The sequence below is a fragment of the Suncus etruscus genome, chromosome 1 (genome assembly GCF_024139225.1).
Source record: "Suncus etruscus isolate mSunEtr1 chromosome 1, mSunEtr1.pri.cur, whole genome shotgun sequence".
NCBI lineage: Eukaryota > Metazoa > Chordata > Mammalia > Eulipotyphla > Soricidae > Suncus > Suncus etruscus.
In genome coordinates this window covers 177,684,912-177,705,071 of record NC_064848.1, presented here as the reverse complement: position 1 = coordinate 177,705,071, position 20,160 = coordinate 177,684,912, and positions in this window count along the sequence as shown.

Here is a 20,160-nt window from a genome sequence, read left to right as displayed (position 1 = left end):
AAAATAGTGGGCAGCTAGTCTTGGCTCTCTGGGTAGTGGTAGTAATGCAATAACTTGGTTCATCAAGACCATGAAAATCAACACAATTGTAACCATGTTATCTAAACTACCACAAAATTAGAAAGAAAGAAATATTTTGTTAGATGAGTAGATAAATTCATTTAATGAATAATAAAATGACAATAAAACACCATTCCTTGCTTAAAACTCCCTTAAACACAGATTTTAATTCAAATTATTTAATGTGATCTTGCCCCAAGTCTTTATCCAACTTATTAATATGTGTAATAAATTTAGAAACATTTATTAAATTAGTCTGTCCCTGATAGTTATTATGGAAATGATAAAGATATGAAGAAATTTATGCATGGGGACTTTTATTTTTCAAGTATACAGTAGACCTCAAGAGTATTTATGGCATTGAACTAGAATCCTGTTTATCAAATTTTGTGGTACATCAGGATTAGCTGGAGGACTGCTAAGACACAGACTGGTTGATTTCACTTCAAGAGTTATTGACTCAATAGGTCAGGATTTGGGCCAAGCAATTTCCATTTCTGCTCTCTTTTCAAATGTTGCTACTGATGTTTTAAAGCACCTCTGAGCTTGATTCCCTAAATATTCTTGAGTTGTGATAGTCAATCAGTTGAATATTATAAATATGTGTAAGAGTTTTGCTTTAACTCAAAATAATTTTACCCCACTCCCATAAAAAACATGTTCTTTAAAGTGATTGTTTTGTTTTCAAACAAGTTAGAAAAACTGCTAGTTTACAAAGGGGGATATGCTATCTTAGGGAACACATTTTTTTTTATTCAAGAGCTCCAAAGAACATGTAAGAAAAACTTATTTCTGGTTTTGTATGGTAATTAAATTCTAAAGTTTTAGTGGTTAAGCATTTGGGTTTTGTGGTTGTAAAGAACCATGTTGAGGCTCAGCTCTACCACTTACTAGCTAAACTGGAAAATCTTGGGCGACTCACTTCACTTCAACGAGGCATCATCTTTTCATTCTTGAAATAAAGTCATGGTAATAGGATCTATTTCACAGATTTGTTAAGAGGATTAATAGGATAGTATATGTAATGTGCTTGGCTACAAGTTCAATAAGTAATTCTGTTAAAAGTACAATAGATAAGAACCATGGTCAATAAAATCAGTTGTCCAGAACCATGATTGACCTAACTTCATATCATTTTGTTTTTCTATTATTCTACCTTGACAAAAAGTAATAAAGTCAATTAAATGCCTATCCACCTTCCTCTTTCCTTAGGGTGCATCTACTTCCAAGAGATTTATGTGGTAATTTAGGATTGTATTAGGTAATACTTACTAGCTGTGTAGCTCATTAACTGTCTATATAGCTATCTGCCAAGATTATAATTGTAAATGATCTTCAGTCAGAACCCAAGCAGGTCATTGCTCTATCATTTCAAATAGGAAGATTGCTTTTTTAATTAATTTAATTTTGTTTATTGGGCCACACTATGTGGTTTATAGAGGTCACTCCTGCCTCTGTATGCAGGATTCAGTTTTGGCAGACTTAAGGGATCATATGGTATGCCAGGGATCAAACACAGGTAGGCCACATGCAAGGTAAGTATCCTACCCAGTGTACTATAACTCCAGCCCCAGGAAGGCAATTATGATTTCTACTCATTGGCCTTTGCTTCTTTGCCATCTTGGAACACTCAGGAGAAATTTTCTTTTATCCCAAATTACTCTGAGTCAATTGAATCTATTGAATTTGTCTAAATCAGTAGTTCTTCAATATTTTTTGCATCTGTTGACTAGCATCAATCCTGCATATCAGTTCCCAGCAATTATAACTAAGGTCTGAGATCAGAGTGCTCAAACTTTCTACAGCTATGGACCAGCCCAGTCCAAAAATCAGTGATTGAAGAACATTGATCTTAATGTCTTTTTCCAAGGTTTCTGACAAAGCATAGGAAATTGCTCCATTGATTCAGATTCTCACTAGGGTATATAGAGACTTTGGGAAACTGTCTTAATCCAGTGGGCCTATCTGTAGTGCACCATTTATATTCTACATTTTGGGGGCTTTGCTGAGCAGTGAGAAAGATGGTGGCTCTGAAGTCTCATTGCTTTTCAAAACCCAATTGTTCCACTCTAACCCCTGCTTTGTCATCAATAGAGTGAGGAATCAGCTGTTTTCAGTTTGAATTACCACGACAATTGGAATTTCTATTCACCTGGTGGCTAGATTGAAAGCTTGATTGAAGGAAGCAAGGAATGATAGGGATCATTTTTAAGAATACCTGCATTTCTATTGCCTGCTGCTCCTCTGAATGGACTTCCATTCCCTATTTCTCCCCTCTGTTTAGGTTAGTTCAATGAGGTTAACTGAATGAATAAAAACAAAACAAAACAAAACCCTTTTTTTCTTATTCCAAATCTTCTTATCTTTGGACTTTATGTCTTAAAAGACTAAAAGTCCAAAACTGCTATGTTTTTTAATTTTGCATTCTATCGTGAAATGTCTTTCCAGAGAAGATAAAGTCAAAAGTATAGCAGTGAAGTCTGGGAATATGGCTCAAATGTTGGAATCATGCTTCTTATGTGTGAGGCTTTGAATTTAGTCCCCAGCACCACATGTTTCTTGGAGCTGATCAGGTTGAGCATCTCCAGGAGTGAACCTGATCTCCCCAGTATTGATATGTAAGGCCCCAATTAAGAAAGATTGGCAGAGAAGAGAAATGGTTTAAAGTAAAGGCACATAATTTTTATACTATCTTTATTATCCTCATAATTTCACTTGCACTAAGTACAATGATCTATGCACCACACACTGCAAAATTTTAACTCTGTCCCTTCTTTTTCATGTGTTTCTTTTCCTGTCTTTCTCCCACCACACACACATACATTAGTGAATATACCAAAATAAAACATTGTTTTCTGCTACCATTTTCTTTACTGTAAATTTGAGGAATGATTTCCTACTCAAACAATTAATTTTCAGTTAAACAATATAGATATTTAATTTCCTATTTTTATTGGAGGATATAGAACTTCAAAAAAAATATCTGTTTCACAATCTGTCTGTCAACAGTGATAGAAGTAAACTCACACTGACTTATCCTGAGGAAGTATAATTGAACACTTAGGGGAGATTATAAAAACCATGCAGTCCTGCAGAAGTTGGAGACTACTGCAAAATTTATCAAAGATTTCTCTTTGAATTTTATTGAGTACTCCTATCAAAGATTGGAGAGTTTTAGGAAAATGTCTTTTAAGGAAGAAAAATGGTGAAAAGTAGTAGCAATCAATGAGGAAGAGTCACAAAACTTCATTGATACCTTTCTCTTCTGCCTCATTACAGTATAACTGTGCAAAAAAATGACAATAAATATGTTCACTAGGGCACTGAGGAACATCTACTGCAGCTAGTAGAAGACCCTACAAAGACAAAAAGCACCTACACTCAAGAGAAAAGCCAGACCAATATGGAGTGGAAACTAGAAGAGGAGGAACAAAAGGAGAAAGTGGCCAAATTAAATATTAGATTTTCAATATATATAAAGTAAACACTAAAATAATTGAAAGGAGCAAGAGAGAAGTCCATGTTCTTCTCTGCACTAATTGCATGATTACTTTCTCAATTTTTTGATAATGCTCTGGGGATAAAGAAGAATAACAACTGAAAGGAGGTAGGAAGTCAGAACCATAGGCAATAATGAAAATGATAAGTGCCTAGGGAAATTTTGAAAATCTTGGGAGACCATTAGAATCTCCAGGAAATGGAATAGGCCTGGGAAAGAAGAATCAGTTCCACCCCATTCCCTCCAGGGTTCCAGGAAAGAAGAGGCTTTGGCTCACTGGGCAGACTATGGCTTTTGAGATATAGGCCATTACCTCAGAGACACATTCTACAAATGACATGCCAAGAGGATGGTAGAATCAAACCTTTGTATAACTTTCAGAGGTGAATAACTTCTTCCCTGAGAATGGAAAAAAGAGGGGCCCAGTGAACTGGGGAATTAATGAGTGTCTCTGAGTTTGGCTAGAAATATAATGTTACACAGTTGAAGAATAATGGCCTATTTATCTTAATTTCTGGATTTCAAAATCATGAACACAACCTTATATCTTGTATTTAAACAAAACACACATATAACAGAAAAGTTGGTCTTTGCTATCAGCCAACCCTGCCATTGACAATGGGTCAGCAATCCCATCAGCAGGTAGTTTCAGCTTCAACAAGGTTAATTTTAGGGGTGAAACTGACACTTTCAGGAAGCTAGTAGAAACTCTTTGGGGGACAAGGGCAAAGATCTAATTGCTTTGCTCACAGTTCTGTGACTTTGTTGGAACTCTGTGCTTTTTCACACCCTCGGGAGGTGTTAATAATTACTTCACTTTTTATTGAACAAAATTCAACACTTGGGAGACCAGAGTGTTTCTAGGTAGCATTGGCCAACATAAAAAACATGAACAGAGGGGCCGGCGAGGTGGCGCTAGAGGTAAGGTGTCTGCCTTGCAAGCGCTAGCCAAGTAAAGATCGCAACCGCGGTTTGATCCCCTGGCGTCCCATATGGTACCCCCAAGCCAGGGGCAATTTCTGAGTGCTTAGCCAGGAGTAACCCCTGAGCATCAAACGGGTGTGGCCCGAAAAACAAAAAAAACAAAAACAAAAAAAACCCCAAAAACAAAACAAAACAAACATGAACAGAATGCCCTGGAAGAGGTTAGAGACCTTCTGACCTCCATGTTTTCAATTACATTCTAAGGAGCCTGAAGGTTCTAAAAATGTACTCAGACATTAGAAGAAGGCACGAAAACAGAGGAATGGGATTCACAGCCAGCTCATGCCTTTTCAAGCAGAGCAGTTCTTCTACCTATTGGTTTTTTATTTGGATTGGATTTCATCCTAAACTTTATTTAGTAGAAAATAACTTTTCTTCTTCTTTTAAAGTAAGATTGACCGTCCAGTTCAAAGGTTGGCATTGGAAGAGAGAAGACAAAGAGAAGAAAAGAGATAATTTAAATATATTTTAAACATATAATCTATTACCTCTACCTCTTTGTTTTGGTTTCACAGTCTTTTGTTTAGGGGCCATATCTGGCAGTGTTCAGGGGTCACTTCAGACTGTGCTCCAGTGACAGTGTATGGTGCTGTAATGGAACCTAGACCTCCTGCGTGCAAAGTATTTGCTCAATCTACTGAGATAACTATCCAGCTTCTACACTCCCTTTAAAAAAAAAATATATATATATATCAATTGAAAAGACGCAGCAACAATTTAATAGAAAAGTGGGGCTTTACTGGCACGTGAACAACCTAACCTTGGAAAGTATCCATCAGAATGGGCTATAGAACAAGCTTGTTAGACAGGAAGTCAACTTCAGGTTTAATGTGCAACCAAGATGGGTGATACAACAGCCTATACATAACCTAGTCGTTTTTCCAGGAAACCATGCATATTTATGAGGGAGAATGTTAAGTATATGCAATTGAGGAACATACAAAAGAACAGATGCATGTATAGAACTTTATAGAAAATGACAGAGAAACGAAAGAGTTAGGAGGTGCTCAAAACCAGAACCTACTGGGCCTGAACCCTGGAATGGTAGAAGAATTTACCAGGGACTTACGGTTTATTCAGAACAAAGTCATTTATTGAAACAAATGCACTGGTCAGATGGACATAGTGGAGGCCTCCAAAAAGAGAGACACGTCTAGCATCCTAAGGTGAAACTTCTTTATGTTTCTTTTTGGGCCACACCTGGCAGTGCTCAAGGATTATTCCTGGTTCTCTGCACTGAAATTACTCCTAACAGGCTTGAAAGACTAATGGGATGCTGGGGATTGAATCCTGGTCAGTTCTGTGCAAGGCAAATGCTACTGCCCCAGCCCCTAGGTGGATTCTGGGCTATGTTTAGTCTTTGGAGGAGGAAAACAGGAGATAAGTAGCCTCTTTTGGGGAAAAAGAAAATTGTATTCTAATTAATCACATAAAAAATCAGAACAACACATAATAATTTGAATTAACTCGAATACGTTCTGAGCCAATTATATAGATAATAAAATACACATAAAATAGATTGTTTATCCCAGGAAGGGAATAATGTGGCCATTTCTAGGAATTTGGGTGCCAGATGCATTGGATGGATGGATGTTTTGTGAGGACAAGCTATTATAGGAGGGGGACTAGGCTACTTTTGGGAACTGTGGGGCAGAATAAAGCAACAGTGAGGCCTTTAGAGTCCCTGGACACAACCAATTAGCTTAGCCAGGAGTGTTTCAGCCTATCTGGCCTTTGAAATAGGGATTAAACTAGACATCTTTTAAAGGGCTCCTGATAACTACTTCAACCGTGTGTGTGCTTAGATATGGTAATTAATAGGAAAGTAAATAGAGGTCAAAGGGGACTATAGAACAGAGTGTTCATTGGCCAGTATTGTCTGACCAAGGGCCTGGAGTCCTTATCAGTACAAAAGTAATATTTTATTTTCTCTCTTGCTCAATCTGAGTTCAAGGACTGTAACCAAGGGGGGTTGTATCTTCTCCCAGAGAGAGGCTGTTATACCCACAAAACTATAGGCCTCAAGTCAATCATTTATATTTTCCTAAACTCAGAGTCTATGCTTTATCAAGGGGAAAAAAGAAGGGGCAAAGTTGTAAAAATCTTTGTAAAAAAAATTGTCTGTTTGCAGAACACAGGTAAATGACTGAGGGTCACTCTGACAGTTATAGGTAATAAAACTATGATGGGTATTGAAACTAGGGTTTTGAACTTTAAAGTCACAAAAGAAGCAGAGGGGAAATGTAGGATTTGAACTTGTAAACAGGAATCAGTTCATAGTCACATAATATCCACATTACTACCAAAACTCTTATATCAATCATGCTCTTTTCTTACACTTTTTTGTTTGTTTGTTTTGTTTGGGGTCACACCTGGAGGCACTCAGAGGTTACTTCTGGCTCTGTGCTCAGAAATTGCTCCTGGCAGGCTCAGGGGACCATATGAGTTGCCTGGAATTGAACTGTGGTCTATCCTGTATTGGCCATGTGCAAGGCAAATGCCTATCACTATCTATTGCTCCAGCCCTCTTACACACTTAGAAGTCTAACATTTCTCTTTTTCTTTTTCTTTTCTTTTTTTTTTTGTTTTTTTTTTGTTTTTTGTTTTTTTTGTTTTTTGGTCACACCCAGCAGCGCTGTGGGGTTACTCCTGGCTCTACGCTCAGAAATCGCTCCTGGCAGGCTCAGGGGACCCTATGGAATGCCAGAATTTGAACCACCGTCCTTCTGCATGCAAGGCAAACGCTCTACTTCCATGCTATCTCTCTGGCCCTGAGTCTAACATTTCTTAACTACAACAATAGAACCATTTTAATGTATCTGTTCAAAGTTGACCTTCATGGCACTCAAATCCACCAGAATGGCCTAGGTAAAATTGCTTTACTACTTTCCTAATACAGGATCAATTTTCTGTGATGCTTCTTTAAGTATTGTGATTCCCTGAGCAGAAACCAGTTACAAAGTGCTAGACTTCTGCTCTTCAGAATACTGAGAAAATACATATGATAGCAATAAACCGTTTGAAACCACCAAAAGTGGGAAGCTTTGTTAGGAAGCAATAGAAAGTAAACATAACACTTCTTTTTGTCCCATTGCCAAGTAGGAACTCAACTCAAACTTGACAGACAAGATCTCTGCCCTAATTCCCGTGTTTACCTTTGATTTAGTGGTATGATCAGTCCCAAATGACAAAATGATAGTCTGAGATTCTAGATGATTGAAACTATTCCCACCCCTTTGGTGTAGGATATTGATTCTTGAGCAGTAATGCATTTTAACTAACAATTGGCAAAGTTGCAAAATTTTGCTATGGAATTTTTAGGGGATAGACATATAAATGATCGCACTAATTTGTGTAATATAAAAAATAAAACATGGTATGGTATTAATATCTAGAGACAACAGAGACAAGTGCCAGGAGTACCAGTCTGTGGTAGGAAGTTTGCCACAAATAGTAGGGGAATGAAATTAGGGAGGAGAAAGATGGGGGACATTGGTGGTGGGAATGTTACACTGGTGAAAGGGAGTGTTCTTTTTTTTATAACTGAAACCTAATTACAAATATATTTGTCATCATAATGCTTAAATAGATATATTAATTTAAAAATAAATACATACAAATTAAAATTAAAAAAAGAAATTAGGGAAGAAAAGGGACCACCATGACAATGATAGTTGGAAATGATCACTTTGGACAAGAACTGGGCACTGAAAGGACATAAAGTGAAATGCATAATACTCCTTCACTAACAATATTACAAACTATAGTATCTGAAAAGAAAAAGGAAGATAAAGAGACAGAGAGAAAAGAGGAAGAATAAAAGGTAGAAGAAGAAAAGAAGAAGAAAAAGAAGAAAAGAAGATGAAGAAGAAGAAAGATGAATATATATTGTGGGGCCGCGGTGGTGCTAAAGGTAAAGGTGCCTGCCTTGCCTGCGCTAGCCTTGGACGGACCGCGGTTCCATCCCCCAGTGTCCCATATGGTCCCCCAAGCCAGGAGCAACTTCTGAGCGCATAGCTAGGAGTAACCCCTGAGTGTTACCGGGTGTGGCCCAAAAACAAAAAAAAAATAAAAAAGAATATATATTGTATGAATGCATATTGTATGACTGAAACTCAGTCATTAGCAAATTTGTAACTGTGTATTTCATGGTGATTCACTTAAAGAATTCATTTATTCAAAACAGGAGAGAAATGTCTCTTGCAAAGTGCCATGTATTGAAATCTAAGTCATAACATTTCTTACATCCTGGATGACATTATATAGCTCTGCTGTAGTTCAATGATTATCTACCTAAATGTAGCAATCCTCCAAATCAAAGTGATAACACTTCCAGTTCTAAAAAGATTTCTTGTCTTCTTGTATAGTTAATCAATACTCCAAGTCTCTGCCCACAGATAATCATTATTCTAGATGTTGTCCTTTTTAATACTCTTGCATATTACTTGAATTTCATATGCATATGCTTTTCCAATTCTGGGTTCTTTTATTTGTTGTTTTCCACCACCACTATCACACCCTGTGGTGCTTAAGACTTGATCCTGACTCTGTACTTAGGAATCACTCCTACAGGTGTTTAGACCATGTCAAGTATGAGTGATTAAACCTGGTTCAGCTGGCCACATGGGAGGCAAGCAATTTACCCTTTGAACAATCTTTCCAGCCTGATTCTTTCAGTCATAGTGTGTTAATTATGTTTCTTTTATATCCTTGCATATTTAGATAGCAGATTGTCTTTCATTGCTATGTGTGTTTCACTTTTAAGTGCATCCTCATTTACTTACCTATATATTTTTATTATTGGTGGACAATGGGATTATTTTTAACTAGCATGAGCAAAAGCAACATAGAGGTCCCATGCATTCTATTGGCAAACTTAATCTTTTCATCAATTTTTATAACCCATAGCTGTGTGGTAGGTTTGACTCCTTATAATTAATTTGCATTTACCTGGTAATTAATATGTACTGTTGAATACCTTTTGTTTACTTATGCTTTTTATTTTCTTTTGGCTTTTTGGCTACCTGGTGGTACTTACAACTAGTTTTAGTTAGATGTTTCTCCTGGCAGTGCTCAGGGAATTGTATGATTCACGGATAAAGCCCAGGCCCTTTTTTTTTTCCGGCCACACCCGTTTGATGCTTAGGGATTACTCCTGGCTAAGCGCTCAGAAATTGCCCCTGGCTTGGGGGACCATATGGGACACCGGGGGAATCAAACCACGTTCCTTCTTTGGCTAGCGCTTGCAAGGCAGACACCTTAACTCTAGTGCCACCTCACCGGCCCCAAAGCCCAGGTGTTTTAATGCAACACATACAATCAATAGCATATATTCTCTCTCATGACCTACTTCTTTAATCACATAGATTTACTGTTTTATCATTTTTTTTATCAGAATTGTTATTTTCTACTGCTTGAGGGATATTTATGTCTTGAATAAAATCCTTATGTTGTAAATATGTTTGCCTAATTGTTTAATCTAAAGGGACTGAACCTGGGTCAAGGGTCAGCCACAAATAAGGCAAACACCTTACAGCTGTGCTATCTCTCTGGGTCCCATCACCTCTACTTTATTTTGTTTGCGGGGGGGGGGGGGGGTTCCACACCCAGCAATGCTCAGGGGTTACTCCTGGCTCTGTGCTCAGAAATTGCTCCTGACAGACTCGGGGTACCGTATGGAATGATGGGATTTGAACCATTTTCGGTCCTGGATAGGCTGCTTGCAAGGTAAATGCTCTACTGCTGTGCTATCTCTCCAGCCCCACATTTTATTCTTTATATTTACATTGAATACTTTGTGTTCTGTTTTAAAAATATTTTCTATAAAAGAGACAATGAAGAAATGTATACTGTATTTAAAGCTTTGCTTTGTTCATATTCAGCATGTTTGTTTATATAAAAAATCTAAAAAATTTACCAGCAAAAGTTCAAATTAGTATGTAATTTAGCAAGCTGCTAGGTATAAGTTGCATAAACAAAACAAAAATAGTTGGTACTTCAATATACCAGAAAAATTCTTAGAAAATAGAAATCTTAAACATGACTATTTGCAGTAGCATCAGAGTGATCAAACACTAAATAATAAATCTGAAGATGTGCAAAGATGCAACATAAAAAGCCATAAAGCATTGTTGAATGAAATTGAAGCCATGTAAATAATACGGCATTTATCAGATCATAGCCAAAAATAATACAAGAACTTTAAGATTTCACTTTTTCTATGCACTAATTTCATGTAATAAAAATTCCTAAAGGGTTATTTGGGGTTGTGTATATATATATATATATATATATATATTAAAGTGATTATAAAATGTATATAGAAAAGCATAGAAAATGGTCTGGAAAATATTGCAAAATGTTGTAGTTTTAAAAGGACCAGATAAGAATAATTTTGGTGATGAAGGCATAGTTATATTTATACAAGAATATACATGTATCTAATCACTTTATTTGCAGTGCAAATGATCAAACACAGAGTAAAACGTGTGAAATAATTTATATTTTAAATTCTGAATTTTAAATACTTAACCATTGATTTTACTTAATTCTTTCATTGGTGCTCTGTTTTCTCCTTCCTTTGGAGTAATCTTCCCTTGACAGATAATTACACAAACCAAAATTGATAAGTTGATCCATTTTGATTCTTTTGAAGTTTTTATAAAACTTAGTTTTCAAAAATCACAAGTCTTTCTTAATTTCTTAATTTTATTTGATATAAGTAATTGTAAATTATGTAAATGCAAATGTAAATTAAGTGCATGATTTAATGTAAATGTAGTCAAACCACCAAAATGTATTCTGAAATATAAACCATGAGCAAACAAAAACACTTTTAAGACTAGTTCTTGTATAACAACACATCACAAAGAATAAGAACAACCAATGCTGACACAGATGTGGATAGAGGAGACTCTCATTCACAGCTGGTAGGAATGTTGACTGCTCCAGCCTATTTTAGGAAAATATAGACGTTCTTCACAAAACTTAAAATTGACCTTCCATATGACCCAGTAATACTGCTCCTGGAAATATATTCAAGGGGGCCAAAATACAATGAAAAACAGGTATCTGTACTCCTGTTTATTGCAACACAATTTTCACAGTAACCGGAATCTGGAAAGAAAATCCAAGTGTCTGAGAACAGATGAGTGAATAAGAAATTATCATGCATCCACACAATGAAATATTATGCAGCTATGACATGGAAATGCAGTCATGAAATTTGCTGATACATGGATTGACATGGAGAGTATCATGCTGAGTGAAATGAGTCATAGGGGAAGGGACAGATGTAGAATGCTCACACTCATATGTGGGGTATTAAGAAAGAGATATGAACATTGAGGGCTAGAGCAATAGTACAGAAAATAAGATGCTTGACTTGCAACTGGTCAACCCAGTTCTAATTCCTGTTATCCCATATGGTTCCTTGAACTCACCAGGAGAAATTCCTGAATGAAAATCCAGAAGTAGCCCCTGAGAAGCACCCCCAAACAAAACAAAACACTAGACATGAACATAAAACTAGTAGTAGATGATACACATGACAACTATCATTTGACATATAGTAAAAGTACAGAACTACATGGTGTATTGTTGCTCAAACCATCTCAATTTGGCATATAGTAACACATACTTATACTACTTTTCTTGAAGGCTTTGCTTTTATTTTCATGGCCAAACATTGTTTTGCTGTTTGCAGTGCAAGCCATAAGTGCTAGGAGATTATTTTTCTTAAGCAATGACCAAAGAAAGTCAGGGTAAAATCATCTCAGTTATCTCTCATGTGGAAGCATTCTGATGTGACTTCTGCAGTTTCCCCAGTTCAGTAAAACCTTTGTTTTCTTCAGAGGTAACTGGCTTGATTACTACCTTCCAATTGTGCTTGCCTTCACTTCAAAAACCATCCATGAACATTTTCAGAATCTTTTTGTTAGGACAAGATTATTATTGATTGCATTTCTTTTTGGGTGAAAGGGTCTTGAACCACACTTAGCAGTGCTCAAGGATTTCTCCTGACTCTGTACTCAAGGATCACCCTTGGCAGAGCTCTGAGGCCCCTAAGCAGTGCCAGATCTTGAATCCAAGTCAGACACATTCAAGGCAAACATCTTACCCACTCTGCTATCAGTCATGTCCTATTTTTCAAATGTAATCATGGGTTAAATTAAGAACTGTTAGTGTCCATAGATCTTCTTCAGGGAGAAGCTTAGAGAAGGTGAAACTATAAAGTTCTTCAAATCTGTTCCAGATTATTTCAATGCAAGTATTAATAATACTTGGCTCAAGATAAAAATTCCAAAATAAATGTTAAATGGAACGGGAAAGAGGTATAGAATGGAATTGTCCCTGGCAAATGGGTACTTGCAGTCACCCTACAAATATACTTAGTCCCTGTCTATCCCTGGCAATTTGGATTAAACTCATCACTGAAATTGCTTTTTTGGTTTCACATTCCTGTGTGCTCCAAGTAACATATTCCTGGCTGCACTTCCATGTTTTGATTTTCGACCTTTGCCCAAAACTGAGGATATCTCTTAATCTCTGTCTTCTGGGTCCAGGACGTTCTGCATGACTTGAAGCTCAGCCATGTGACTCAGTATTAGCGATATGATAGGCCTGCTTAAATATTTCAAGTCAGTAATTATTGTCTATTATTCTGTTGAATAAAATATCTTCACATATTTTTGTACAATCTCTTTTCTGTCTTTTAACATCAAATTGAACTCAATTTTTCAGCACATCCAAACGTCTACAGAGCTTCCATGCCTGATAAGGAGTCGGTCATTTCTGAATAACACAATTTTTGTTGCAACTCCAGCCTGGACTTCTTCCAGACATGGACAAGCACCTTTGGCTACTGGGGATACTCCTCTCCCTCCAGGACTTTGGAAAGCAATTCACACAACCCCAATTTTTAGCAAGGAAAATATTTTAATTGAATTCCAGGGCTCTTGGAAATTGCTCGTGGGTGGCCTTTTGGAGGCAAATGTATGTGTCTAGGGGGTTATGTGTGAGGGGTATGTGTGTAATTTCTTTTCTTCCTTTGGAGGACCAGGCTAAGACTGTTATTCTGAATAATTGAAACAAATAGAATGCTGGCTTCAGGCATCACACTCCTGGGTCATCGACTCTGCATACTATTCCTTTCTTAATGATGAAGGGGTTCAAAAACTACTTAACAACAGGATATCTACCTTATTCTAAGGTTGACACTTTCCTGACACCTGTGACTTTACCTCTTTGTCCTTTCAGAATGGCACAGTGAAAGCACCTTAATTGAGAAATTAAAAAATATCCCAAACTGGGGCCCGGAGAGATAGCACAGCGGTGTTTGCCTTGCAAGGAGCCGATCCAGGACCAAAGGTGGTTGGTTCGAATCCCGGTGTCCCATATGGTCCCCCGTGCCTGCCAGAAGCTATTTCTGAGCAGACAACCAGGAGTAACCACTGAGCACTGCCGGGTGTGACCCAAAAAGCAAAAAAAAAAAAAAAAAAAAAAAAAAAAATCCCAAACTGTTGTGTATATAAACATTTTTATGGGATTATTACATTACTGACCCTACCCTGATCGGTGATTGTGCCCTACCCTAGTGTATGACCTGGCATTCTGCTCCCACCTTAGGGTGGTACCTGATTTTGCTCCCACCATTGGTACCTGATTCTGGGGCATAAAAGCAAGGGTCTGTGGAAGGCGAGGGGCTTTTTTCCTGAGGCCTATTCTTAGGCCTTTTGGCTTCGGCCTCTTCACGGAATAAAGAGCTGTTTTCTTCGGAAGCCTGACTGCCTGTTGGCTTTCTTCCCGCTGCATTCTCCTCAGAACCGCTGGCTGAACAGGGTAACAGACGCGTGGTCCGAGCTGGAGGAGAAAGGCCTCATCTTCCATCCCTCCATCAGTCAACCTCATCAGGGGCTGACTTGCAACACCAGACAGCAAAATTCAGCCATCAAAACATTCCACCTTCAGGAAAGAGTAATTATAGGCCTTCTGCCTCTTCTATCTTTTGTGGAAAAATATGTGTGACTTGTTCTCTCTCTTTTTCTTTCTCTCTTTAATTAAAACACCATGGTTACAAGATTGTTCATAATACAGTATTTTCCCCCACAGATAAAATTGTTCATAATTGAGTTACAGTCATACAATGACAACAACCTTCATCAGTGTACATTTCTCACCACTAATATCCCATCCCGTTTCCATCCCACCCTCCCATGCCCTCTCTCGTTCCTGTCTCTGGGGCATACATTTTCCTCTCTATCTCTCTTCCTTTATTTCTTTCTCTCTCAGCCTTTTCCCCTTTTAAACACTTTGATTTGCAGTACAATGCACATTTCCACCACCAATGTCCCAAATTTCTCTCCCATCCACCATTTCCTGTCTGTCTGTGTGGCAGGGAATTTAATTCTGTCTCTCTCTCTTTTTTTTTTACTTCTGTCTCTTTTACTCTCTATCTCTCTCTCTTCATTCTTTTTTTTTTGATACTGTGATTTGCACTATAGTTGATGAAAGGGTTCCATGCATGTAATTTTATTTCCTTTCAGCACCCACTTTTTGTCCAGAGTGATCAGTTCCAACTGACATAGACTCTTCTCTACTCTAACTTCCCTTTCTGCTCTTTGTGGCAAGCTTTCTACCATGAACTGGTCATCCTGATCCTCATCTCTATTGTCTCTGGATATTATTACCATACTGTCTTTGTGTCTACAAAAACAATTATTTTGCTTTGGGAGTTGAAAGTTTTCCATGACACTGATGAGAATTTCCTGAGGGGAAAAGATTAAATAAATTTTATTGTTCCAGAAACTCCCTTTAGGATAGTTCTCTGGGTTAGAAGCTCATCTAGATTTATATTTCTGGAGTGTTCTCCATAAAAATGGTGATAATCAAGCTAAGAACAAAATTTCAGAATGATTATTGAGAAAAGTACAGCCCTTAACATTGTTGCTAGCATTCATGTAGCCAGGCAGGTGAAGCTCTAAAATGTGAACTAGAAAAAGTCTTTTGTCTTCAATCCAAACTAGGTCAAACTAATGAAGTGCTTTGAGATGCAGAAACCTATTTGAAATTTTTAAGATGCAGAGTGCCAGAAGGCCTGAACTTTGCCTCCTGAGAGAAACAAAAGCTGTGATAGGAACATAGAAAAGGTCATCAATAGTTCCAAGACAACAATTGTTCCTCTTGACTACACCATAGCAGCAGTCTTTTGGGGTAATTTGTGACTTTGCAAAGGCAGGCAGTAAGCAAGCCTTATTTCATAGGTCATCTGCATCTCTTCTTGAGTGGTGCTTCCCCACCTTTGGGATTCTCCTGCATCTTAATTTTGGCTTTTATCTGGTTTATGAACCACACCCAGTGGTACTTAGGATTTACTCCTAGGTCTATGCTTAAGGACCACTTTTGATTTGACTCAGGAAACTATATGGTAATGGGGATCATACCTGATAGGCAACATGCAAGACAAACACCATATTTGATGTACTATCTCTCTTGTATCTCAACTCAGTGCTCAGTGGGTTACTCCTGGCCCTGCACTCAGAAACTGCTCCTGGGTCAGGGGACCATATAAGATGCCAGTGATTGAACCTGCTTCCATTCAAGGTCAGCTACATGCAAGGCAAACACCCTACTACTGTGCTACAACTCTGGCCCTGCATGTCAACTTTTAACATGAGATGTGTACTTTATATTATTCCTGAATATATTTTTTATTCTCTCTTTCTCTCCTTTCATATTCACAGTATAAAGATATTTGTCTTTATTATTTATTTTTTTCCTGAAAAATAATGTGCTGTTAGAGCTTTTTGTTTATTTCTTTGGGTTTTATTGTTTTGTAGGTCACACCCAGTTGTGCTTATTCCTGGATCTGTTATTAAGGGTCATTTCTGGTTGTGCTCAGGGGACCATATGTGGTGTTGGGATTAAACCATATTAGCTATGCTCAAGGCAAATATCTTAATCTCTTAGTTTTTCTCTGGCCTTTTTCTAAAATTTTTTTCTGAGAAGATAGATGATCAACCTGGGAACCTAGTAACCTGGCTAGAGACACAGACTATCTTTATTTTCCTGAAAAAGAATAATGATTTTCTCCAGCCTGAGACCACAGTTACCCCAGGAAAGAAAGAACGAAAAGGAAAGAAAGAAAGAAAGAAAGAAAGAAAGAAAGAAAGAAAGAAAGAAAGAAAGAAAGAAAGAAAGAAAGAAAGAAAGAAAGAAAGAAAGAAAGAAAGAACGAAACAAACAAAGAAACAAAGAAACAAAGAAAGAAACAAAGAAAGAAAGGAAAGAAACAAAAAGAAAGAAAGAAGAAAGAAAAAAAAGAAAGAAAGAAAGAAAGGAAAGAAATAAGAAAGAGAAAGCAAAAAAAAAAAAGGTGTGAACAAGTCCCCAGGTCTTGAAAGCTCCACGTGAACATTCATACCAAGCAGATGTTCATGGAGGACTTTATGAGTTGAACAGGAGTGTGGTAGCAGTATTCTTCTCTTGATATTACTTTGACCCTTACTTCTTCCTTCACTTAGTTACCTGACATCAACCAGAAATATGACAAGCCACCAGAAAACTTTCCTTCCTTCCTTCCTTCCTTCCTTCCTTCCTTCCTTCCTTCCTTCCTTCCTTCCTTCCTTCCTTCCTTCCTTCCTTCCTTCCTTCCTTCCTTCCTTCCTTCCTTCCTTCCTTCCTTCCTTCCTTCCTTCCTTCCTTCTGCAAAAACATCTCTAACTAGTAACTAGCCCACTTTTACAGATCAAAAGTCCTCTCTTGGAGGGCTGGAAGGTCCAGCTCATGACATGAAGCTCACCACAAAGAGTGATGAGTACAATTAGAGAAATAACTACATTGAGAACTTTCATAACAATGTGAATGAATGAGGGAAGTAGGAAGCCTGTTTAGAGTGTAGATGGGGGTAGGGTGGGGAGGAGGGATATTTGGGACATTGGTGATAGGAATGTTGTACTGGTGAAGGGAAGTTTCCTTTATATTACTAAAACCCAACTACAATCATATTTGTAATCAAAGTGTTTAAATACAGATATTTTTTTAAAAAAATTCTCTCTTGCTCTCAGAAACCCAAAGTGCTGACAACCTTTCACAAAACTGTCTCTTTCTCTCTTCCTTCTGTCACAAAGCCTGTTTTTCTTCTGATCATATTATGAGCATATTATTTAAAGAAGAAGTGCTAACCTCAAAAAAAAAAAAAAAGCGATAACCTTTCCTTTGTGTTTGATTAGGTTGCGGGGTCCTGAAGCCCCCCAGGGGGGCCCCGGCCAGCAGGAATTAGCTGGGAAGACTTCTCAGACAACCGCACTCCTATTTTGCTGGGTAGAAGCACAACCACACTGTAAAAAATCTGAGAGAGGTTAATAATAAAGACCCAAGGCAATGTCTCACTGCTCAAGGGCAACTTTATTTGGCTACAGCTCCTTCTTATATAGTGAAGGAGAAGGGGGCAGTACAAAGGTGATGTCAGTCATTCTTTTGGTGCGAAGGTCCATACAAGGCAAGAATACATATCAGGTTACAAGGAACAAAGAAAGTAAATCATTCTCCAAATAAGGAAATGGGCAGTGGGCTAGGAGGCAGGATGATCTGCAAGTCATGATGAACGTGCTGTTTCCATGGAAATTTCTAGTGACCTTCCAGCTGCATTCCTAATTGCTTGACTATCAGGAGGTGGTGCAAGATGTGCTTGCCTCAGTGATCTTGAACAGACAATGTAGCATATACACAATAATGAATGTCTTGTAAACTCAGGGATATGGTTAAGGGAGTAAGGCCTCTTTTCTGGGAATGGTACTGGGCTGTGTTGCTCTCCTCCGGGCTAAAAGATTAATTATACTTTGCAGCTGCATTTTCCTTTCTCTTTGGCCCAAGAACTTACAGCAAGACTGCATGTAGCCTTTAGGTGAAAGGCTGGATTATGGCAGAAAGAATAGCAAAATGGCCTCAAACAAGTCAGTCCCCAACATTAGGTGGCTTTTTTTTTTTAATAATGATCTTCATTTCATGATTCAAATTGTTTGTATATTCTTGGCCTCTTCAGTGATTGTTGTCCTTAACAAAAGCCTGATTCTTTCTCAAGAATATAATTTCCCTTTGTTGTTTGTCCAGTGTAAGGTACTGATATAAAGATGATGACAGAGGAAGATGCTAAATTTTCTCACACTGAATGTTGGTTGTGAATTTTGCCTTAGATTTGCCTGATATTCAAGAGCATATCCATTCTCTTGTACCATGGAAGCATGATAACCTAGACCAGTACTTCTCATTTATTTTCTGTCATGCCCCCTTAGGAAAAAGAAAACATTTTTCACACCCCACGCGTGACTGTAAATAGTATCTTTATTTAAAAAAAGCTTTAACCTGCAAAACAAAAATACATAAAATAATTTGAGCTGATTTGTTAATCAGAGGTGATGTCTGGATTAATGGCTACAATCAGTACGTTTTGCAATGCATAGCTTTTTGAAGCAGGGTCTGAAGCAGGACACAGCAATTCTCAGCTCCAGAGACATACAGAGACATAAACACGGGGCTTAGCTTGTTATGACAGTGTTTGCGGAGGTCAAATGCGTCCCTCTTTATGGAGCCTCGCACCTCCACTGGGAGCACCCCCCACTATTTGAGAACCACTGGCCTAGACACATCAATGTACATTCTGTGCACATTCTTTGCTCCTGTGGTATTCAAGTCTCTCTTGACTTGGTCACTCCTTGACTCTTGTAATCTTTGTAGCCACTCCTGATTTTTTGCCATGTCTTTATGTAAAGGGCTATTCTGGCAAAAGTCCTAAATAAGATTACATGGGGGGGTGGCGAGTGATAGCACAGTGGATTTGCTTAGCAAATGGCCGAATGGATTTGATCCCTGACTCCATATGGTCCCCAGAGCCTGCCAGTTGTAATTTCTGAGTACAGACTCAGTAGTAACCCCTGAGTGCTGCTGGGTGTGCCCCCCCCCAAAAAAAAAGATTACATGACCTTCAACTCTTATCACATCCACTATTGGGTATCAGACCTTTCAAAGGTAGATGGGAGTCACTTCTGCTGTTTAAAGAACAGAGAGAGATAAAGGGGTTAAAGCACTTGTTTTGCATGTGGCCAGCCCTGGTTTGATTCCTGGCTCTACATATGGTTCTCAGAATACCACCAGAAGTTATCTCTGAGCATCATCTAGTAAGTTCCCCAAATACAAAACAATAAAAAAATAAAAAACCTCTGTTCTGTGACTTGAAGCAAGTGGTAGCAGGCCCCTACCCAACTTTGGCATTAGGCCATGTATAATGTCTCAAGCTACTTATGAACTGCTTCCTTCCAAGAGTTGTTCTACACATGTAGAACAAGGTTTCTAGTCTCTAATAATTTGAAATTCAGTCCTTTGCTTTGAATAATTTGTCATTGCCTAGTTTAACCTGTTTGATAATATCTGGACCAAAGTTTTGATTTTAACTCGATTCAAAGAGGGATGCATTTGCTTTTTTGAGTGCAAGACACATTTTCACTAGTTTGTTGTTTAATAATCTTTTGATCAGGGTTAGTACAGGAGGGAAGGTACTTTTTACTTCTTATGCTACTGACCCTCCTTTGATTCCCAGTACTATCAGGAATCACCCCAAGCAC